Here is a 25,043-nt window from a genome sequence, read left to right as displayed (position 1 = left end):
ACCCCCGGCAGCCCAGGTATGCAGCAGCACCCCGCGATCGCGATGCGGGGTGCTGCAGGAGAGACAGAGGGAGCCCCCTCCCTCTGTCAGAACTCCTTACAGCACGCGGTCACTTCTGACCGCGGCTGTAGGGGTAAAACTGTCGGGAGTGAAGTGAACTTCACTCCCAGCAGTGCGGCCACACACAGCACCCCGCGATCGCGCTGCGGGGTGCTGCAGAGGAGACAGAGGGAGCCCCCTCCCTCTGTCAGTACTCCTTACAGCCGCGGTCACTTCTGACCGCGGCTGTAAGGGTTAAACTGCCGGGAGTGAAGTGAACTTCACTCCCGGCAGTGCGGCAGGTCCCGGCCAGCCGCGGACACACACAGCACCCCGCGATCGCGATGCGGGGTGCTGCAGGAGTGACAGAGGGAGCTCCCTCCCTCTGTCATAACACTTACAGCCCGCGGTCACTTCCGACCGCGGCTGTAAGGGTTAAAACTGCTGGGACCGAAGTTTACTTCGGTCCTGGCAGTGCAGCAGGGTCCCGGCTGTGTGATACAGCCGAGTCCCTGCCGCGATCTCGTGGGTGCACTGGGCAGCACCCACGAGAAGAATGGACGAGTATAGACGTCCAGGTGCGGGAACGGCCGCCAACCTGGACGTCTATACTCGTCCTTGGTCGTTATCGGGTTAATTTATTTATCAATGATATAGAGGATGGCATTAACAGCTCTGTTTCTATCTTTGCAGATGACACCAAGCTTTGTAGAACAGTACAGTCTATAGAGGATGTGTATAGGTTACAAGATGACTTGGATAGACTAAGTGTCTGGGCATCCACTTGGCAAATGAGGTTCAATGTGGATAAATGTAAAGTTATGCATCTGGGTACTAATAACCTGCATGCATCGTATGTCTTAGGGGGGATTAAACTGGCAGAGTCACTGGTAGAGAAGGATCTGGGTGTACTTGTAGATCACAGACTACAGAATAGCATGCAATGTCAGGCTGCTGCTTCCAAAGCCGGCAGGATATTGTCATGTATCAAAAGAGGCATGGACTCAAGGGACAGGGACATAATACTCCCCCTTTATAAAGCATTGGTACGGCCTCACCTGGAATATGCTGTCCAGTTTTGGTCGGCTGTCCATAAAAGGGACACTGCGAAGCTGGAAAGGGTGCAGAGACGCGCGACTAAACTAATATGGGGCATGGAACATCTTAGCTATGAGGAGCGATTAAAGGAGTTACAATTGTTTAGTCTTGAGAAGAGACGTTTAAGGGGGGATATGATAAATGTATATAAGTATATTAATGGCCCATACAAAAAATATGGAGAAAAACTGTTCCAGGTTAAACCCCCCCCAAAGGACGAGGGGGCACTCCCTCCGTCTGGAGAAGAAAAAGTTTAGTCTCAAGGGGCGACACGCCTTCTTTACCATGAGAACTGTGAACTTATGGAACAGTCTACCTCAGGAACTGGTCACAGCAGGAAAAATTTACAGCTTTAAAACAGGATTAGATACATTCCTGGAACAAAATAACATTAATGCTTATGAAGAAATATAAAATCCCATCCCTTCCCCAATATCGTGCCACACCCCTACCCTTTAATTCCCTGGTTGAACTTGATGGACATATGTCGTTTTTCGACCGTACTAACTATATATGTAAGATAGACCAGGGACTGATCATAGTATTCAGTATACTGGATAGACTAGATGGACTAAATGATTTTTATCTGTCACCACATTGTATATCTACTACAGTGAGGCAGGAAATGGAGGGAGTTGGAGAGGAAAGCGCTAAGCCGCATATTTCTTGCAACTCTATCAAAAAGTCGTAGAGGTCTGAACAATCAGATCCCAATCGATGAAAATTTTTGACATGTCTGTGTGACATTTCAAGGATTTAAAGTGCCATAAATGAAAAACAGTGAAAATAAGGCATTTGAAAGAAGTGCGTGAGTCACCGACCACACTCCTGCTACCAGTTTAAGGTTAAAAACTATTAAAATACTGGCATATCATAGCTATGTGAAACTTGTAAATGTCCTTTGCCCTCATTTGTATATGTATAAAAGAAAGGAACATAAAAAAGGTGCTCTCTAAGTATAGATGTTTCCCAGAAAAATTCGGATGCTATATATACACACAATGGTTTGTAGTATTTGTCAGTTGGGGAGGTATTACACTCAGGCACAACACTGCGATGCGCATGTAAGAGTAAGAAAACTCGGAATCCCTGTAGCAGCCTGCCGTCCTGGTCCCGGTCATCGAGGATGGCGGTCCGGCAGTCTGAGGTCTGGAGAGGTGTATACCCCCCCCCCCCCCCCCCTCACTGGTGAGGATCGCGATCCGGCGTTGCAGGGTGGCTGTCTGTTACGGACTCACAGCAGGCAGCCGAGGTAAAAACCAAGCAGGTTTATTGTTTAAAATAGTACAAAGACAACGCGTTTCGCAAGGAACCCCTTGCTTCATCAGGTCTAGGATTTTGTAGTACAAGCAGGCTTTAAATATTTTTTTTAAAACGCGGGAGTGTTGCATAACAAAAGTGACGTCACAGATAACCTCAGTGACATGCGCATTCCAAGTGGATTAAAATACAATACAAATTTAAAACATAAAGCATTATTATTATTAACCTTCTTGTTTGTAAATGTATAAACAAGCGTGTAAATGCGTTTACATTTGCTAATCACTGTAACCGATTTCTTGATATTTTGGTGGTGTTCCTGTGTAGATGTTTTTCTTTGCCCTCCATTGCATTCCCTGATTACTTATAGCTGTACAATGTAGTTGGCTGGAGACAAAGCTGTACGGACATAAAGCTAATTCGCACTGTGTGTGGCCATCTTATAATAATATAGTGTTGAGAACATCTTATTTTCTTACGTTGGGCCAGTTGTACATAATGTTTCTCTTGGAAAAGAAATATTTCCCCTTATCCGAGAACATCCCAACTCCCTGCTGGAATTACGCCGGTCCAAGATAATATTCATGTAAAATGACCTACAATAGAGACACTGATATGTTTCCAGAAAATGCAGCTCTCAAACGGTCCCAGCAAAACCTCTAAGACAAACTAGAAGGCACAAACCATAATACACAAGCCATGCTATCTTAGATATGTCGGCCAAATAGTTCTGTGTGTCCTTGTTTCTGCTTAAACACCACATTGAAATATTTCCTGAAGATCCACATATTTTATCATCTGTATTTTCTAAATAGAACATTAGAATTGTAAATACACCCAGACCCTACAGTGTTCTCCAGCCGGCCGCAGGCTGCCAGGACATGTGGAGATGGAGATTTGTAACAGCTGGAGAGCAGCATGTTGGAGACCACTGATATAGAGGGATATTGTATGTATCTAGATGTTACAAAAAGTATCTAATTGTGACCCATCGAATTTGTGTATATCAATGTTTTACAGCCAAATTATACCTAGTTAAATAAATCGCATCATCTGCTGTGCGGCTTACATTGGTAACTGGTGCCAATTCATGTTTGATGTCTAGGGCAGTGGTTCCCAACCGAAGTGCCTCCAGCTGTTGCAAAATTACAACTCCCAGCATGCCCAGACAGCCAAAGGCTGTCTGGGCATGCTGGGAGTTGTAGTTTTGCAACAGCTGGAGACACCCTGGTTGGGAGTCACTGGTCTTGGGTAATGAGGACTGAGCATCTACTTTCCAGAATAAGTGGAATGGAAGGGTGGGAGTCTATCTCCACATTTTGGAGCTGGAAAAAAGGGATAAATATATGGGGTGCAAAATGATTTTTTATTTATTTTTTGTTACATTTTTTTTAGGTGCCCCCTTGACCCATAAGTGACTTCATTTGTTTTCAGTACAGTGCCAACTGCAGCCCCATAATAACAAGCCAGTCTGTAACACTACCCCATAACAGAGCTAACCTAAAACCCTACACCAGCCTATAACATTGCACCCAAAAAAGAACCAACCTGCAAAGAATGCCTTAAAAATCAGTATATAGTGCATATAGTTATGGTGTTTTACAGTACATTCTTTTCTATGTTATGTTTTCTATGTTATGTTATGTTTCTATGTTTTCTATGTTATGTTATGTTTCTATGTTATGTTTTCTATGTTATGTGCAGTATGTACAGTCATGGCTTGTGTACGGTACATATACTTGTAATGGATTGTTGTAATGGCTGACAGTAGATCCGGCCATGGATCCCGCTGAGGTCCCGCTGCCAGTTGTCGCTGACCTTACCACGGTGGTCGCCCAACAGTCGCAACAGATAGCGCAACAAGGCCACCAGCTGTCTCAACTGACTGTGATGCTACAGCAGCTTCTACCACAGCTACAGCAACCATCTCCTCCGCCAGCTCCTGCACTTCCTCCGCAGCGAGTGGCCGCATCCAGCCTCCGTTTATCATTGTCGGACAAGTTTGATGGGGACTCTAAACTTTGCCGTGGTTTTCTCTCGCAATGTTCCCTGCATTTGGAGATGATGTCGGACCAATTTCCAACTGAAAGGTCAAAGGTGGCTTTTGTGGTCAGCCTTCTGTCTGGGAAAGCCCTGTCATGGGCCACACCGCTCTGGGACCGCAATGATCCTGTCACTGCCTCAGTACACTCTTTCTTCACGGAGATTCGAAGTCTCTTCGAGGAACCAGCCCGAGCCTCTTCTGCCGAGACTGCCCTGCTGAACCTGGTCCAGGGTAATTCTTCTGTGGGCGAGTACACCATCCAATTCCGTACTCTCGCCTCCGAATTATCCTGGAATAACGAGGCCCTCTGCGCGACCTTCAAAAAAGGCCTATCCAGTAACATCAAAGATGTGCTGGCCGCACGAGAAATCCCTGCTAACCTGCATGAACTTATTCATCTGGCCACCCGCATTGACATGCGTTTTTCCGAAAGGCGTCAGGAGCTCCGCCAGGATATGGACTTTGTTCGCACGAGGCGGTTTCTCTCCCCGGCTCCTCTCTTCTCTGGTCTGCTGCAATCTGTTCCTGTGCCTTCCGCCGTGGAGGCCATGCAAGTAGACCGGTCTCGCCTGACACCTCAAGAGAGGACACGCCGCCGCATTGAGAACCTATGCCTGTACTGTGCCAGTACCGAACACTTCTTGAAGGATTGTCCTATCCGACCTCCACGTCAGGAAAGACGCACTCCGATTCCGCACAAAGGTGAGACAGCTCTAGGTGTGAACTCTGCTTCTCCACGTCTTACTGTGCCTATGCGGATTTCTTCTTCTACCTTCTCCTTCTCAGCTGTGGCCTTCTTGGATTCCGGATCTGCAGGAAATTTTATTTTGGCCTCTTTCGTTAACAGGTTCAACATCCCAGTGACCAGTCTCGCCAGACCCCTCTACATCGCCTCTGTTAATGGTGAAAGATTGGACTGTACTGTGCAGTACCGCACGGAACCCCTCTTAATGTGCATTGGACCCCATCATGAAAAGATTGAATTTCTGGTCCTCTCTAACTGCACTTTTGAAATTCTTCTTGAACTACCTTGGCTTCAATGCCATTCCCCTACCCTCGATTGGACCACCGGGGAGATCAAGAATTGGGGTACTACTTGCCACAAAAAGTGTCTTATGTCTGCTCCCAGTCCTTTCAGTCAAAACCCTATGGCTCCTCCGATACCTGGTCTCCCCAAGGCCTATCTGGACTATGCTGATATTTTTTGCAAAGAACAAGCAGAGACTTTGCCTCCTCACAGGCCTTATGACTGTCCTATTGATCTCCTCCCTGGTACTACTCCACCCCGGGGCAGAATCTATCCCCTGTCTGCTCCAGAAACACAAGCTATGACGGAGTACATCCAAGAAAATTTTAAAAGGGGATTTATCCGCAAGTCTTCCTCCCCTGCTGGAGCTGGATTCTTCTTCGTCTTCAAAAAAGACGGCTCCATACGACCATGCATTGATTACCGCGGTCTTAATAAAATCACTATAAAAAAACGCTATCCCCTACCTCTTATCTCGGAACTCTTTGACCGCCTACGTGGCGCTAACATCTTTACTAAATTGGATTTAAGAGGTGCATATAATCTCATCCGCATCAGGGAGGGGGATGAGTGGAAGACCGCATTTAACACCAGAGATGGACACTTTGAATATTTGGTTATGCCTTTTGGGCTTTGCAACGCCCCTGCCGTCTTCCAGGACTTTGTAAATTAAATTTTTCGTGATCTATTATATACCTGTGTTGTGGTCTACCTGGACGATATTTAGATTTTTTCTTCCAACCTAGAAGAACACCGCCGGCATGTCCGCATGGTTCTTCAGAGACTTCGGGACAATCAGTTATATGCCAAAATGGAAAAATGTCTCTTTGAATGTCAATCTCTCCCCTTCCTAGGATATTTAGTCTCTGGCCAGGGACTCCAAATGGACCCGGACAAACTATCAGCCGTATTGGATTGGCCACGCCCCTCCGGACTCCGAGCTATACAACGTTTCTTGGGGTTTGCCAATTACTACAGACAGTTTATTCCACATTTTTCCACTATTGTGGCCCCAATTGTGGCTCTAACCAAGAAAAACGCCAACCCTAAGTCCTGGCCTCCTCAAGCGGAAGAGGCGTTCAACCATCTTAAAACTGCCCTTTCTTCTGCTCCCGTACTCTCCAGACCTGATCCATCTAAACCCTTCTCACTGGAGGTAGACGCCTCCTCGGTCGGAGCTGGAGCTGTACTCCTACAGAAAAATTCTTCCGGACATGCTGTTACTTGTGGTTTCTTTTCTAGGACCTTCTCTCCGGCGGAGAAAAACTACTCCATTGGTGATCGAGAACTACTGGCCATAAAACTGGCTCTCGAGGAATGGAGGCACCTGCTGGAGGGTTCCAAATACCCAGTTATTATATACACCGAGCACAAGAATCTCTCTTATCATCAGTCTGCCCAACGGCTGAACCCTCGCCAGGCTAGGTGGTCGTTGTTCTTTGCCCGTTTTAACTTTGAAATTCATTTTCGCCCTGCTGACAAGAACATTAGGGCCGATGCCCTCTCTCGTTCCTCGGATGCCTCTGAAATGGAAGCCTCCCCGCAACACATTATTCCTCCAGACTGTCTGATCTCCGCTTCTCCAGCTTCCATCAGACAAACTCCTCCAGGAAAGACCTTCGTCCCTCCACGCCAGCGCCTCAGGATTCTCAGGTGGGGACACTCCTCACACCTCGCAGGCCATGCTGGCATCAAGAAATCCGTCCAGCTCATCTCTCATTTTTATTGGTAACCTCCCCTGGAAACAGATGTCGCTGATTTTGTTCGGGCTTGTACAGTCTGTGCCCGGGACAAGACTCCTCGCCAGAAGCCTGCCAGTCTCCTCCATCCTCTGCCTGTTCCTGAGCGACCATGGTCTCAGATTGCTATGGACTTTATTACAGACTTACCTTTATCCCATGGCAACACAGTTATTTGGGTGGTCGTTGATCGTCTTTCTAAGATGGCACATTTTATTCCTCTTCCAGGTCTTCCTTCTGCGCCTCAGTTGGCGAAACAATTTTTTGTACACATTTTTCGCCTTCACAGGCTTCTTACGCATATCGTCTCGGATAGAGGTGCTCAATTTGTGTCGAAATTCTGGAGGGCCCTCTGTAATCAGCTTAAAATCAAATTAAACTTCTCATCTTCTTATCATACCCAATCCAATGGGCAAGTGGAAAGAGTTAATCAGGTTCTTGGTGACTATTTGCGACATTTTGTTTCCTCCCGCCAGGATGACTGGGCCGATCTCCTACCATGGGCCGAATTCTCGTACAACTTCAAAGTCTCTGAGTCTTCCGCTAAATCCCCATTCTTCGTGGTGTACGGCCGTCACCCTCTTCCCCCCCTCCCCACTCCCATGCCTTCTGGTTTGCCCGCTGTTGATGAGGTGACTCGGGACTTCTCCACCATCTGGAAAGAGACTCAAAAATCTCTCCTACAGGCCTCATCCCGGATGAAGAAACATGCAGACAAAAAAAGAACTCCTCCTGTCTTTTCTCCTGGAGACAAAGTGTGGCTCTCCGCCAAGTATGTCCGCTTCCGTGTCCCCAGTTATAAACTGGGACCACGTTATCTTGGTCCTTTTAAAGTCAAATGCCAAATCAACCCTGTCTCCTACAAATTCCTTCTTCCTCCTTCTCTCCGTATTCCTAATGCTTTTCATGTCTCTCTCTCCTTAAACCACTCATCCTTAACCGCTTTTCTCCTAAGGTTGTTGCTCCTACTCCTGTCTCCGGGTCCTCTGACATCTTCTCGGTTAAAGAAATTCTGGCATCCAAGACGGTCAGAGGTAAAAAAAAATTTCTTGTAGATTGGGAGAATTGCGGCCCGGAGGAGAGGTTATGGGAACCCGAGGACAACATCCTTGACAAGGACCTTATCCACAAGTTCTCGGGTTCTAAAAAGAGGGGGAGACCCAAGGGGGGGGGGGGTACTGTTACGCCGAGCGCTCCGGGTCCCCGCTCCTCCCCGGAGCGCTCACGGCGTTCTCCTGTTCGCAGCACCCCGGTCAGACCCGCTGACCGGGTGCGCTGCGATTATGTCCCCAGCTGGGATGCAATTCGCGATGCGGGACGCGCCCGCTCGTGGTGCGCATCCCGACGCGCTTACCAGACTCGTTCCCCGTCTGTGCTGTCCCGGCGCGCGCGACCCCGCTCCCTAGGGCGCGCGCGCGCCGGGTCTTTGCGATTTAAAGGGCCGGTGCGCCATGGGTTTTAATCAGTATCTTCACCTGTGCACTTCCCTATAATACCTCACTTCCCTGCCAGATCTTGTTGCCATTGTGCCAGTGAAAGCATTTCCTTGTGTGTTCCTAGCCTGTGTTCCAGACCTCCTGCCATTGCCCCTGACTACGATCCTTGCTGCCTGCCCTGACCTTCATCTACGTCCGACCCTGCTTTTGTCTACTCCCTTGTACCGCGCCTATCTCAGCAGAGAGGTTGAGCCGTTGCCGGTGGATACGACCTGGTTGCTACCGCCGCTGCAAGTCCATCCCGCTTTGCGGCGGGCTCTGGTGAAAACCAGTAGCAACTTAGAACCAGTCCACCGACACGGTCCACGCCAATCCCTCTCTGACACAGAGGATCCACCTCCAGCCTGCCGAATCCTGACAATTTGGTTGTTTATAAGTGTTTATCTATATGTGGCATAGCTATTATAGTAGTCATAAGATGTGTTTTTTCATGGTGTTTACATTTACAGTGCATACATTTCTTTCAGGTAGTTTCATGTTATAGTGTTTTTACCTTTGTAGATGCATCATAGTATTGCAGTGCACATCTGTTTGTAGCATTGGGGCACACAAGTCCATTACATTAGTATAATATGTCTGTTACGGTCGCTGCTTATGCGTTTGCATAGCTTTGGTAGCGTGTAATCTTGTCAGAGTTTTCTGTGGGTATACGTATTGAGTCTACAATAGAGCTTTAAAATGTATAGGTGATAACATTTTTTGTTTAGCAGCTTTACGGTATTATGTCATAGCCGTTATCAATGCCTTATGGCATTCTATACTCGGCATCCGCGTATGTTGCAGCTATGCTGATTGATACACCCATGCCATTTATGTCATGCATATGCCTATGGCTTTATACTATTCGAGGACGCTTGTGATATGATATGGTCGGTACTCTCATGTCATCTATATTTGATACCCTAGGGGCTTCATTGTGCATACACCCATGACATTCATACTGTTCACACACTCATAGAGCTATACTGTTCACACGCTCTGGGCATTTGTACTGTTCACACGCCTGTTCATAATGTTTACACGCTCGGGGCAGGTATACGGTCATACTCTTACAGCAATCATACTGTTCATACGCTCTGGGCATTTGTACTGTTCACACGCCTGTTCATTATGTTCACACGCTCGGGGCAGGTATACGGTCATACTCTTATAGAAATCATACTGTTCATACGCTCTGGGCATTTGTACTGTTCACACGCCTGTTCATAATGTTCACACGCTCGGAGCAGGTATACGGTCATACTCATAGCAATCATACTATCCATAAACTCTTAATATTTATACTGTTCACACGTTTATGGCATGTATACTTTTCATACGCTCATGGCATTTATACTATTCATTCGCTTGGGCCGCATACTGGATATACGATTGTGGTGGTTATATCGGTTACGCTCATTGCATTTATACTTTTCATACGCTCATGGCATTTACATGTTTATGGCATTTATACTGGTTCATTAGCCCACAGTATTTAGATTGTTCACCAGCTCATAGTAGTTGTTATTACATGATCGGACCATTGATACTGTTCATACAGTTGTATACCCTTCGTACCTGCCACGTCTGCAGGTGGATGCACCGCGCTGTTGTTGTTACTGACATGTCTTCAGAGCAACAACATTTCGACACATAAGTGGTGTATCCTTCGTACCTGCCACATCTGCAGGGGGATACATTGCTTAGTCATTGGTACTGACGCATCTTCAGGGCAACAACATCATGACACATAGGTGGTGGTTTATCATTCGTACCTGACACCTCTGCAGGGGGATGCACTGCGCAGTTGTTGTTACTGACATGTCTTCAGAGCAACAACATTTCGACACATAGGCGGTGGTATAACTATTATACCTGCCACATCTGCAGGGGGATCCATTGCATAGTTGTTGTTACTGACACGTTTTCAGAGCGACAACATCACAGCGCATAGGCGGTTATATACCGATCATACGCGATTTGGCTGCAGGGGAATTCACGGAGCACTTGTTGTTATGGTCATGTCTCAGAACAATAACATCACAACATATAGGCGGTGGTATGCCCATCATACCTGCCACGTCTGCAGGGGATATAATGCATAGTTGTTGGTACCGATACGTTTTCAGAGCGACAATATCACGACTCAGACGGTAGACATAGCTTGTACACACATCATACCTGCCTCGTGTGCAGAGGAATACACTGCGCAGTTGTTGTCACTGACACGTCTTCAGGGCAACAACATTACAACATACAGGTGGCTGTAAACTCTTTATATCTAACATGGCTAGAGGAGGATTAACTGCGGAGTTGTTGTTAATGACAAGCTTTCAGAGTAACAACGGTATGGCTCATAAGGGTTGTAGTCCCGTCATACCTGCCACACCTGAAGTGGGATACACTGCGTAGTTATTGTCACTAACACGCTTGCTAAGTTACAGTTTCATGACACATAGTTAAAAAAAAAAAAAAAAGAAAATGAAACAATGGTTATGCAAAGAACTGTCACAATTACAGGTACGACGATTACGAAAAGACCTGTCACGTCTACATGCACAACGGTTACATAAAGACCTAGTAAAGGTTCAGGCATGGTGGTTCTCGAATAGAACTACAGGTTCGAGGGTTACGCAAAGCACTGTCACGGTTACAGGCACGATGGATATGAAGTTATCTGTCAATCACAGCAGGACATCACCCCGGGTTCAGTTTTCAGGCAGAAGTCTGGCGGTTTAAGGTTGGGTCAGTGTCCACATTGGGGTTATTTGAGTTTAGTCGGTGGCACGTAACACCTCTCAGGTGGATAGGCAAATTGTCTACGCATAGTCCTGGCCTATCTACACGATGGTGATGCAAGGTTCGATTACCCGCAACAGGCAAATGCTTCAGAGTACAGTTGGTCGGCAGTTCATGGTATGGCTGTCGGTACAGTTCGGGTAGTCTTAAGGTAAGTTTCTCAAGCTTAGTTAAATATGCACATTATGGTCAAGGTCTGTCATGAGGTCAGGTTACTTGTGTGTCAATTGGATAATAGTTTCTATTTTGGCCTCTAAAATAGGGATCGTATAGTGTAGTTAGGCCTGACAGGCAGGTATTAGTTTCTCTTGGTTTAATGCCACACGTCAGTGTGTTTAGCTTGTATGCTAGCATGGTCTAGTCAGTGCTGGCTTATTCTTCAGAGTAGGTATAGTGGTTATAGCTATCGATCACTAGGTAGAGCCTACGTTCATAATTAGTTGGTTGATTCTACTGTCATAGGGTTTGTATAAGGTTTTTCAGGGTCAGTGAAGTCCAGGGGTGGTGCTGTTTATGAGGTGTTTGCATTCTACTACTTAACCTACCAGGTCAGGTGTTTTGCCCTCTAAAGGCCTGCCCTTGGTCGCGGCTATGGGCACAGTTTAGCTGCTGTCATTAGGTTTAACCTTCCATGCAGGTCCGTAGGATGTTTGTGACGTGAACACAAGGGGAAGTTTGCTCTGACCACGTTACAGTTCATTTGTCACATAAAATCATTGATCACCACTTTGGGAGGTAATCATCGGGAATTCTCAAGTCACTCTTTTCGCATTGGGGCAGCATCTGCAGCATCACGACACAAGGTTCCTCCGCACCTTTTACAGAAGTTAGGCAGGTAGAACTCAGGCTGCTATGCTACTTATGTCCCAAATCCTCACAACGAAATGGCTGATGTCTTCAGATGCTTGGTATTGTAATTCCAATAAATTATTTTATTCCTGCACGGTTTTGTGTTTTTGCCCTCTAAAGGCTAACCCTCGGTCGCATTTTTTGGGCACAGTTCAACCGCTTTACTATACAGTGTTATGCATATGTGTTTTTAGTTTCCTTACAGGAACCACTGAAGAAGTATTATCTACTGGTGTAGGTAAGTCTTGCCGGTCACGTGTGGAGCCCCAACCACAAATAAAGTTATACACCATTATCCACCAGGGTTCCTTAGCCAATAAGCTTACACTTAGAGTGTTGCCATATAAAAGGGCTGTAATCTATTTTATTGTATGACTTTCTTCTGCGGAGCAGTTTTTTCTGCATATAAGAAAACATCCATCTGTATCGCTACATATGAATTACCGTATTTATCGGCGTATAACACGCACTTTTAAAACTTAAATTTAAGGCAAAAAACCTACCTGCGTGTTATACGCCGATAAATCTTCTGGTCACTGATTTAAAGCGGCCACGGCCACTTTAAATCAGTGACCAGCAGCGTCTTCCTCCCCGCTCTGGAAAACTGTCACTTGTTTTCTCCTGCACTATCCACAGGTACGATAGTGCGGGAGACGCTGATTAAAATTAGCCCTACCTTGTCCGGATCTGCCCTACCTTTTAATCAGCAACTCCAGCACTATCCACCAGTACCTGTGGATAGTGCGGGAGAAAACAAGTGACAGTTTTACTTTTCATTTCCCCTACCTCCCCCTCCCTCATGATTCCCCCTTTTCCCCCGCTTTTCATGGTTTTGTTTATTTTCTTTACCTGGCTGTGCTTCGGCAGGTCAGGTCAGGCGGGCGTTCTTGTGGGCTGCGGTCAGTGAAGCAGATGAGTGACGTCCTCTGCCGGCTTCTCTGCTCGGCATCAGTGACGTCACTTTTCATTGTAGTCGCCGCCGAAAAGTGAAATCCCTGATGCCGTGCAGAGGAGCCGGGAGAGGACGTCACTCATCTGCTTCACTGACCGCAGCCCGCAAGACAGCCGAAGCGGAGCCAGGTAAGGAAAGGGGGAAGAGTGGTCTTCAACCTGTGGGCCTCCAGATGTTGCAAAACTACAACTCCCAGCATGCCCAGACAGCCAATTGCTGTCTGGGCATGCTGGGAGTTGTAGTTTTGTAACATCTGGAGGTCCGCAGGTTGAAGACCACTGGAGGAACATGATGGGGGGATGATGAGAGGGGGGGAATGAAGGGGGGATGATGAGACAGGGTGGGGGGATGATGAGGGGGGAATGATGGGGGACATGATAAGACAGGGTGGGGGATGATGAGGGGGGAATGATGGGGGACATGATGAGACAGGGGGAAATGATGAGGGGGGGGATGATGGGGGGCATGATGAGATAGGGTGGGGGGGATGATGAGGGGGGAATGATGGGGGGCATGATGAGACAGGGTTTGGGATGATGAAATAGGGGGAAATTATGAGGGGGGAATGATGGGGGGCATGATGAGACAGGGGGAAATGATGAGGGGGGAATGATGGGGGCATGATGAGACAGGGTGGGGGGATGATGAGGGGGGAATGATGGGGGACATGATGAGACAGGGTGGGGGGATGATGAGACAGGGGGAAATGATGGTGGGGGAGGCACTAAATGCTTAATGTCTGTATGGCTAGTGGTGGTCTATGACAGGGGGAAATGATGAGACATGGGGGGATGATGAGACATGGGGGGTGGCGATGAGATGGGTAAATGTGGCACAGGGACTGAGAAAAGGGAAGGAATGATGTGGCACTGGAAGGGACAGGACCAAACTGAGGTGCAGAAGAAAACGAAGTTGGGGGGATGATGTGGCATTTAGTCCAAGTCATTTATTTTACATTTTATTTTTTTTACTTAAATTTCCCTGTTAACATGGGGGTGCGTTTTATACACCAGTGTGTGTTATACGCCGATAAATACGGTAAATCTGTCTGCTAATCAACACGGCTGGAGTTGACTGATCACAAGGAGAAATAGATCCTAACAGTAAACATCACAAATCAGTAGATAACATAGACTTATTTGATGTACGCATAACAACTCCTCCAATACAGTTATTGGCACAGTTAATTTTTTTCTTTACATTTAGGGTCTATTCACACGTACAGTATTCTGCACAGATTTGATGCGCAGGATTTGAAGCTGTGTTCAGTCATTCAGTTTACATTGAAATCTGCAGCAGAAAATCCTGCGCATCAAATCTGCGCATCAAATCTGTGCAGAATACTGTACATGTGAATAGACCATTAAACAAAAAATAAAATTTTCTATAAATTAAAGACTGCAATCAGACACTGGTTTTAGTTCTTACATCGGGCTGTCACAATAAGACTGCGTCTGTTTCTTTTATTTTTTTTTACATTACCCCTTGTTGATTTTGAGTATTCAAAATCATATTACAGGAAGGTTAAAGTAAAACTCACTGCCCTCTGTAAAGGATGTGGGTAATGTCAGGATGTGATGGGTTGACTAGCATCCAACCCACTGGGTGGTGCAGTTTGTTCTCCTTGTGTAGCTACACAAACACAAAAGAGAGAAGTAAAATTGCCAAAATAACACTACACTTTCATTGTTGCTATTTTCGCATAATTCAGCTCAGTTTCATACGATATCATTTACCAACCCAGACAGGTAGAAACCTGAGGTGCCTGGTGGAATGTTGGGTGTCATTAGACTATGGAATGAAATGACATTGGTGCCAATCTGTCTTATGTCATACCAATTTCCACTCTGCAAGTTTAAACACTGGAACCTATAAAGTTTTCAGACTTACTAACATGACAAATATGTTTAATATGATTTTTATAAAGTAGCTGACGTAACAGGCTGTGAAAAACATGTACCCGCAGAGCATGGCTGAGCAGACATTACAGGACGATAATCCTCTTAATACTGGGATACGAGAAAAAACAAGGACCAAAGAGGCAATTTAGCAATTACACAATTATTATTCTTTGATTTTAACGAATTGAAGAGACAAGAAGCCGCGTTTAGAGGATTTTTCTGAGATCTCCCACCTCCAAAGTAAAGAGGGGCTTTGCCAGTTCTATTACGTAAAGTTTAATTATTGACTTTGCTTTCCAAATCTGGTCACTTTTTAAATGTTTAAAACTTTTCCTGGGATTTGGGTGAGATGTCCATGCTTGTCCATGTTATATGTGCAATAACATGAAAGGCAGGCTTCATCCTATTGGCTGCTGGTGTGCGGATGAGGAGGTCAGACAGTGATGTGACAGCAAATACAAACGCTTAGGTGAAAATAGCTGAGGGTCCAAACAGGAAAAGTGATCATAGCCAAAGATGGAGCCAAGGTCATTGTCAGAGAGTCCAAAAGGGGAAATACCAACCATAAATCTAAATTGGAGAGGCAGGGGTGTAAAGAGCAGGAAGTAGAATACGGCAAGCAAAATAAAAACTAACATAAGGTAAAGGATCACTTTATTCTAAATGGATGTCATCAGCAAGCCACGCCAGCTGCCATAGAAACCAGATGCCGCCAAGCAAAGAGCTCAAAGAGCCGTCGGCAAAGTGTAGGGGAGTGGTGCTGGTCTGTGAAAAGGGGAAGTAGGTAGTGTATGTTTTGTCTGCACTACTGTAGAGAGAGAGGAATAAACAGCACAAGCAGCACTATTACCATCCTGTTTCTTCTGTAGTCCAATGTCTCGTCAGCTACTTACACTAAATACTAGGCTAAAACCCAGCAGCAGTCATACTGAATTAGGCTGGGTTCACACCACGTTTTTCAAATACGGTAACCGTATACGGTTTTCTGCAAAAAAACGTATACGACCGTATCCGAAACCGTAGTCATAGAGAATGCATTGTAAACCGTATTCCAAATGTTGTGTACGGTTGCATCCGTTTTGCCTCGGATACGGTTTTGCCGATTTTTCAACCGTAGGCAAAAACGCTGTCGACCACGTTTTTGCCTCCGGTTTGAAAACCGTATGCGAACCGTATGCGGTTCTTTTAACATTGTTGTATATGAGAATCGTACACAGAATTTCAGAATACGGTTGCACACGGTTTTTCTAATCCGTTTTTAGAGTTGACACATGCGCAGATTGGAATTTCAATAGAACAATAATAACTTTATTAAATTGCTTGAAAACTAATTCCAACAAAACAGCAAAACCGTTGGCAACGGATAGAACCGTACGGGGAAAAACCGTATACGTTTTAATTTGGAGTCATACGGTTGTATACGGTTTTTGCCATACGTTTTTTTTTAACGGAAAACCGTATACGGTAACCGTATTTGAAAAACGTGGCGTGAACCCAGCCTAAGTATCTCCCTACATACAAACATTCGGCACTGTCAAACGTTCACGTGTTCTCAATAGAGAGAGGAGGGGTGAGCCCCTTTCAGACAGCTCTGGTGGCTTATCTCTCTAAGAACAGAAGGGTTAGGCAGGTGAAATCCAGCCTGCCCCATTCTTCTCTCTCATGACATGATCTGTAAGGGAGGAAGGGGCCAGGAGGCCTCTATGAACTTTAGACAGCAAGCCTCACCAAAGTTGATAGGTTTGGCCGAATTTTGACTAAAAAGAGTATTGGGACCTTAGGTATATGCAAACTGAACCCAACAGACCCCAATGAATTATAAACAAGTTACAAACAAGTGAGGTTTGACGGACAGACAAGTGCAGTAAGATGTACTATTTAAAAGCTGTGAAATGTTAACGTGTCCATGAATGAAAGGCAAGACATTGATGTAAATGTTACGCCGAGCTCTCCGGGTCCCTGCTCCTCCCCGGAGCGCTCACGGCGTCTCTCTCCCTGCAGCGCCCCGGTCAGTCCCGCTGACCGGGAGCGCTGCACTGACATGGCCGTCGGGGATGCAATTCGCACAGCGGGACGCGCCCACTCGCGAATCGCATCCCAAGTCACTTACCCGTCCCGGTCCCCTGCTGTCATGTGCTGGCGCGCGCGGCTCCACTCTCTAGGGCGCGCGCGCGCCAGCTCTCTGAGACTTAAAGGGCCAGTGCACCAATGATTGGTGCCTGGCCCAATTAGCTTAATTGGCTTCCAACTGCTCCCTGGCTATATCTGCTCACTGCCCCTGCGCTCCCTTGCCGGATCTTGTTGCCTTGTGCCAGTGAAAGCGTTTAGTGTTGTCCAAGCCTGTGTTACCTGAACTCTTGCTATCCATCTTGACTACGAACCTTGCCGCCTGCCCCGACCTTCTGCTACGTCTGACCTTGCCTCTGCCTAGTCCTTCTGTCCCACGCCTTCTCAGCAGTAAGCAAGGTTGAGCCGTTGCTAGTGGATACGACCTGGTTGCTACTGCCGCAGCAAGACCATCCCGCTTTGCGGCGGGCTCTGGTGAACACCAGTAGCCTCTTAGAACCGGTCCACCAGCACGGTCCACGCCAATCCCTCGCTGACACAGTGGATCCACAACCTGTAAGCCGAATCGTGACAGTAAAGTGAGCCATTTTTCAAATATGTCATAGTTCTAACAAGCCCCTTTAACTCATCTGGCAACCTTGTAGATTGGTCTTATACTCTCCTGGTCCCATTTAGGCTGACCTACCTACAACGTTCTTAATATAATCTGTAGCTAGAACAGTAACATAAGTGCCCAAAGGGTAAAAAGAAAACCCCTGATATGTTGTTTGGGGACATAGGACGACTTGGCTTGGGGTGCATAAAACATAAAAAAAAAAATAGGTCATAGTCACCTAACTTGATACCTGCAGCAGTTGCTCTGTTGTCTCCAGGTCCCTACTCATCTCTGCTCCTTTCTGGTTCTGAGATTCGCCATCGAAGCACGAACTACCCACTTAGCCCATCAAACTATGGTGGGATACCGCTACTGGCAATGATTGTTGCTGAGTGAGGACTGGGAAACAGCAGCAGCATGGATGGGGGCAGATGAGTATAATTTATTTTTTGTGTTTAATGCATCCCAGCCATATATAAAAACAATGTTATGTGTCTGGACCATCCATTTAAACATTGTAGAGATCAGAAAGGTAGCATGAAGGTCCTGGGCCCCTAAGCCTGAGTCTTACTCATGCATCAGGGAAAACTGAAGCATTTCAAATGTGTTCAATAGGAATTAACTAGAACTGTGTAATATGTGTGACTTCAAAGGACTTCATCTGATCAAAGCTTTATTTGACCTGACTGTTTCAAACTGATAGCAGAACAACAATGCAACTAACTTCAGTGGAAAGACGGTTACCATGAAAGTCTCATCATGCGACCCAAGTCACACAACATTCTTCACATGGTACCATGCACTGACTGGCTCCAATGATCCATGCATATGTTTTTTCTTTACCATCAACACATTCCCTTAGGGGTCAGTTGGCAAAATAGGTTGGTGCATAGTTAGTATGGTTGAAATAAAGGCACACATCTGTGGGTGGGAGAGAATGTGGATGAAAGTAAGGAGCAGGGGTACATTTTACAACTTTGTTTTCCCTTAGTAGGCCAATAAAAACTCATAAGGCATAACCAATCTGCCCTAAAAAATTTTTTAGGTGGAGATCAAACTGGATCAACATTCACATAAGGTCATGTTCCCACAGAATATTTTTCACTCTAATACATTTTCAAGTTCAAACTGTGAACTCTGTGACAATTTTTCCATGTAGATTTTAAAAAGCAGCTTTAAGCGTGTCCTCTGGGGAACTAAACATATCAGACACTTATCCTCTATCTACTGGATAGGGAATAGGTGTCTGATCATAGGAGGGGAGGGGTGACGGGTTTGGGAGGAGGCCTGACTGCTGGGCCCCCGCGATCTTCTTCTACTTACCTGTGCACAATGCACTCTGGCCCCCACCTTCCTGGCAGTGGGCAAGTGATGGCCCGCTCAGCTAATCACCAGCCACATGCGGTGTCCCGTCTCAGTCGGTGATTGGCTGAACGGGCTGTCACTTTTCCACATGCAGAAAGGTGGGGTCCAGAGCGCAACCAGGAATGGTAAGTAGGATGGGACCTGTACAGAAGATAATGGAGGACCCCAGCGGTCGGAACCCCTGTGATCAGACACTTATCCTGTGGATAGGGGACAAGTTTCTGATAAGTTCAGTTCCCTGGAGTAGCCCTTTCAAGAAATTCTGTCATCAGTGTCACCTGCACTAACCTGTCAAACAGGTAGTACTGATGACAACGATACTTACCTGGTCCTGTTCCATGCTTTGGTTCTCCAGCTATCCTCTTTGGTAATTTCAGCTCCGGGCCTGACTTGGAGCATGGGCGAAGCTTATTGACTTCTGCAGGACCCAGCAGAGGACAGCAGCAATGATGTCACTAAGCTCTGCCCATGCTCCAAGTCGGGCCTAAAGATACCAAGGAGGATAGCCGGATAAGCACAGCAAGGAACAGGACCAGGTAAGTATCATCATCAGTGTCACCTGCACTACCTGTCTGTACTGACAGGTTAGTCCAGGTGACACTGATGACAGATTTCCTTTAATCCCTTGCCGCAAATGGATGTTCATTAATGTCCATCTGCGGCTCCCGAGGTATGACGAGCGTTCAACAGGAGACCGCGCATTATACCCGGTGGGTCCCGGTTGCTATAGGCAACCAGGACCCATGGCTAATGCCGGACATCGCCAATCGGGCTGATGTCCGGCATTAACCCTTTAAACGAAAGTAAACATTGCCGGTTAGCTCAGTGGTGCTGTTCGGGACCGCCGCAGTGAAATTGCGGCATCTCGAACAGCTTGCAGGACACAAGGAGGATCCCTACTTGCCACCTCGCTGTCTGATCGCCGAATGACTTTTCCATGCCTGAGATCCAGGCAGGTGCAGTCGGGTGGCGATAACACTGATCGATGCCATGCTATTGCACGGCAGTGATCAGTGTAGGAAATCAGTGTGTGCAATGTTATAGTCCCCTATGGGGGCTATAACATTGCATTAAAAAAAAACTGAAAACAAAGTGTTAATAAATGTTATTTAACCCCTTCCCTAATAAAAGTTTGAATCACCCCCCTTTTCCCATTTAAAAACAAAACAAAACTGTGTAAATAAACATGTGTTATCGCCGTATGTGTAAATGTCCAAACTATAAAAATATAATGTTAATTAAACCGCACGCTCAATGGCGTACACGTAAAAAAATTCAAAAGTCCAAAATAGCGTATTTTATACCACAAAAAACTTTTTATACCATAAAAAAATTCATAAAAAGTGATCAAAAAGTCTGATCAAAACAAAAATTATACCAATAAAAACTTCAGATCACGGCACAAAAAATGTGCCCTCATACCGCCCCTTATACAGAGAAATAAAAAAGTTAAAGGGGTCAGAAGAGGGCATTTTTCAACGTATTAATTTTGGTGCATGTAGTTATAATTTTGTTTAGTAGTAAAATAAAATCAAACCTATATAATTTGGGTATCCTTGCGACTGTATGGACTTACAGAATAAATATAAGATGCAATTTTTACCGAAAACTGCACTGTGTAGAAACGGAAGCCGCTAAAAAATAAAAAATGGCTTTCTTTTTTCAATTTTGCCCAACAAATAATTTTTTTCTGGTTTCGCCATAGATTTTGTAGTGAAATTATTAATGGTATTAAAAAGTAAAATTGTTGGCGCAAAGAACAAGCCCTCATATGGATTTTTAGGTGGAAAATTGAAAGTGTTATGATTTTTAGAAAGTGAGGAGGAAAAAATAAAAGTGCAAAAATGTAAAATCGCCAAAGAGGGAAGGGGTTAAGACAAGACATGGATTAGCCCCATTGACTAAATAAATATAAATTATTAATTTTTTTTCCTTAAAACTACAACCCCCCTATGCCCCTTATCAATTTTGTTACTCTTTATTTTACCTTTCTCAACTCCAGGTCATCTATAAACCAATGCATAGAACTATTCTTTATTCATAAACATCATACTGACCTTAGAACTCCTGGGCTCTATACAGAACCTTCAACCATACTCAGCAGGAACAGGCCATAAATTTGTCAGGCTAAGTATGTTACGTATGTCACATACATGTGTTCCATCCAGATCTAGATTTATGCAAAACTGACCTCAGCTGATGCAACAATGTGTCAGTTGTCATAAGATTTCTTTTTTTTCCATTTTTATTGTAAGTTCTAAGATGGATAGAAAAATATTGCAGGACTTGTTCTCCTATACAGCTCTTGGACTAGTCTGGTATTAGAACTGACACAACATGAGCCAGGGACAACCTCACCTCAGCGAACAATGTAATCAGTTCTGGCAACAGTTTTCCTCTGGTGTGGGAACAGGGCCTTAAAGGGGTACTCCGCAAATAGACATGTTATCCCCTAATCAAAGAATAGGGGATAACATATCCGATCGTGGGGGGGTCCGGCCATAGGGACCCCCACAATCACCGATGCTATGGCGTTACGGAAGCCTGGGGATTCCGTGATCGTGACGTCTTGCCATGCTCCCCTCCATTCATGTCTATGGGAAGGGGTGTCACGGCTAGTACACAGCTGTCACGTCTCCTCCCATAGACATGATGGGAGGTTGTGATCGCCAGTCATCCGGCATGGAGCCAAATTGGGGTGCCGCAGCAGAGATCGCGGGGGTCCCAGTGCCCGGACACCTTTGATCAGACATGTTATCCCTTATCCTTTGGATAGGGGATAACATGTCTAGCAGCGGAGTACCCCCTTAAAGAGTAAGTACCTGTCATATCCAACACAAAAAGTTATTTGTATCTCAGTACCCAATCCTGATCATATAATTTTTATGTTTCTAGCATCTATATTTATCTCAGAAATACCTTCTATTTGTTGCTCACTTAGTTTGTCATTCTGTGCTTTATAGGGGCTTGTCCTCACTCTGCATGACTCATCTTCCTCCCTGAGTCTGCTGTGTCTCTTCCCGACCGCAAATTTGGCATCAGAATAAATCCCTGGATTTGAGATGAGCAAATTTACAGTAATTTGTTTCGTTATGAACTTCGTCATGAAGCAGTTGATGACTTATCCTGCATAAATTAATTTGGCTTTCAGGCGCTCCGGTGGGCTGGAAAGGTGGATACAGTCCTAGGAGAGAGTCTCCTAGGACTGTATCCACCTTTTCCAGCCCATCGGAGCACCTGAAAGCTGAACTGGTTTATGCAGGCTAAAGTCAGCAACTGCTGAGCCGCGAAGTTCATGACGAATCGAATTATGTTTCTAGCATCTATATGCTATGTCACATGCTCCTCTATAGGACGCCAAGATGCGATTGGGAGAACGGGACAGCGGAGCGGCAACACTCGAGGACAGCCGCAGGTGAGCACTGTCTACAAGAGGAGGGGGCCCTGCTGTCTATAGGGGGGGGCATGCTGTCTATAGGGGGGGGGCATGCTGTCTATAAGGGGGGCTGCTGTCTATAAGGGGGGGGGGCTGCTGTCTACAAGGGGATAGAGCCTGCTGTCTACAAGGGGGGCCCTGCTGTCTACAAGGGGGACAAGGGGGGGTCACTGTCTACAAGGGGGGGCCTGCTGTCTGTAAGAAGGACAAGAGGGAGCACTGTCTACAAGGGGGGGGGCTGTTGTCTACAAGGGGGACACGGGGGCACCGTTTACAAGGGGGGCTGCTACTAATGTCTGCAACTATCTATACTACCTACAAGGGGATACTACCTACTATAAAAGGCAATCTTACAGCAGAGTCACCTGCACTAACCTGAATTTATAGGTAGATGGTGCAGGTGACCCGGTTTCTACCGCTACTCCCCATGTGAATGTCAGCGCAATCGCTCCGGAGACATCGGTCTCGCTGCCAATGCAAATTCCCTGTTCTGTCCAATGGAGAAGAGAGAAATCTTTGCTCATACTACAGCAGCCGCCTCCATTGTACACAACAAGGACCCACATATCAGCACGGTAAGCAGCGCCAGAAACCTGGTCCCCCTGGTGTCAGATTCCCTTTAAAATAAAAGTACAGTGGTCCCTCAACATATGATGGTAATCCGTTCCAAACGGACCATTGTTTGTTGAAACCATCGTATGTTGAGGGATCCGTGCAATGTAAAGTAAAGGACAATGGTCTACAACCTGCGGACCTCCAGATATTGCAAAACTACAACACCCAGCATGCCCGGACAGCCAATGGCTGTCCGGGCATGCTGGGAGTTGTAGTTTTGCAACATCTGGAGGTCCGCAGGTTGAAGACCACTGTTAGAAGAAGTTGTACTCACCTGTCCCCGCCACTCCAGACCGTCACCGCTGCCCGGGATGTCGCCGTCCATTGCTGTCGCCCTGTCCCCGGGGTGTCCCCGACGCTCCGGCAAGGCCTCTGCATCCTCGCTCTCCGTCGCCGCCATCACGTCGCTACTCACACCGCTCCTATTGGATGACGGGACGGCGTGCGCAGCGACGTGATGATGACGATGGAGAGCGCCGACGATGCAGGGATCCTGAAGAGGACGCGCCGGAGCCCGAGGACAGGTAAGTGATCGTCAGCGGACCACACGGGCACTGTAAACGGCTCTCCGGTGGCAGCTGAAGCAGTCAGCGCTGCCGGATAGCCGTTTATGCGATGGCCCCGACATACAAAAGCATTGTATGTTGATGCTGCCTTCAACATGTGATGGGCTCTGAGAGGTCATTGTATGTTGAAATGATCGTATGTCGGGGCCATCGTAGGTCGGGGGGGGGGGGGGGGGGGTCACTGTACTCGTACTTGGCATCAGTAAGTACTAGAATTAAAGTATCGGTACTCATGCATGGTCTGAAAAAAAATGGTATCGGGACATCCCTACTAATATCATTACTCTCCAGAAATGTGTCCAGGCTTCTTTTTGAACTGTTTTATTGCGTTCCCCATGACCAATTCCACTGACAGAGAATTCCACAGTCTCACTGCTCTTACAGTAAAGAACCCCCGTCTGTGCTGGTGTAGAAACCTTCTTTCTCTGTATGTAGAAGATTACCCTTTGTTATAGATACGGTCCTGGGTCTAAATAGGTCACGGGAGAGATCTCTAAATGATCATCTTATAGGATGGCTTCTCAGACTTGGTTTCTCCCAGGGCTCAAGTCTTGCTAGAATGCACGGGAATAGGGTTCCTGCACTTTTTCCACAGCAGGAACACCGGTCCCATTAGTAGGAGTTCTGCAGGACCAGCCCTTGAGTGAGAATCTTGGGCGAGTTCCCACTCTTTTTCCCCCAGGATTTAACCCCTGGTGTCTCCCCAGTTATAGCCCAGAGCCCCAGCCCTACTCTCTTCCCTCCATTCCAGTAATACTTGTATGAGTCACCTCTCTGTACCCTGAGGACCCGGATGTAAGCAACGTCATAGATCAGGCCTTGACCATCACCATAACAGTATAGTACAACAATACAGTAATAGTATAGTAACGATAACCCCAGGCGGGACAGAGAAGGAGAGGTGGGCATGTACTAGCCTTAGCATAGCCCCCTTCAGCTCTCGGGCTCCTCTTGGCAGACAACACAGGGGAAGGAGGGAGGACGGAAAGAGGAGGGGTAGGCGGCGGCTGATGTAATATTGACAAGGAGTGGCGAGAGCCGGTGTAAGCACGCTGCTGCCATACCGCCCATCACTGCACACCGACCTCGTGTGAGGGAACACCGTGCCCGGGAGAGAGCCGCACACTGCCCACCCTGGTGAGTACTCACCGCCATGTATATATATCTCTCTCTATATGACCTTGTAGAATGTAGCCCTCCGCTCAGATACAATGTA

At 46.5% G+C, this 25,043-nt stretch overlaps 1 protein-coding gene across 2 annotated transcripts in view; it reads left to right on the top strand.

The window, feature by feature from the left end:
* Positions 1-24,661: 24,661 nt before the first annotated feature.
* SLC7A1 (solute carrier family 7 member 1) overlaps positions 24,662-25,043 on the top strand; it is a 59,597-nt gene continuing 59,215 nt past the window's right edge. The window contains exon 1 of one of the 2 annotated variants that reach the window (XM_056561846.1): positions 24,662-24,964. The gene's annotated coding sequence lies outside the window, so the exon portion shown is untranslated. The remainder of the gene's footprint in view (positions 24,965-25,043) is intronic. The other variant, XM_056561848.1, reaches the window with a different exon arrangement.

This window comes from Hyla sarda, chromosome 2 (assembly GCF_029499605.1).
Source record: "Hyla sarda isolate aHylSar1 chromosome 2, aHylSar1.hap1, whole genome shotgun sequence".
Classification (NCBI taxonomy): domain Eukaryota; kingdom Metazoa; phylum Chordata; class Amphibia; order Anura; family Hylidae; genus Hyla; species Hyla sarda.
The sequence above is the reverse complement of the archived record's forward strand: the minus strand, read 5'-3'. Positions and strand labels throughout refer to the sequence as shown.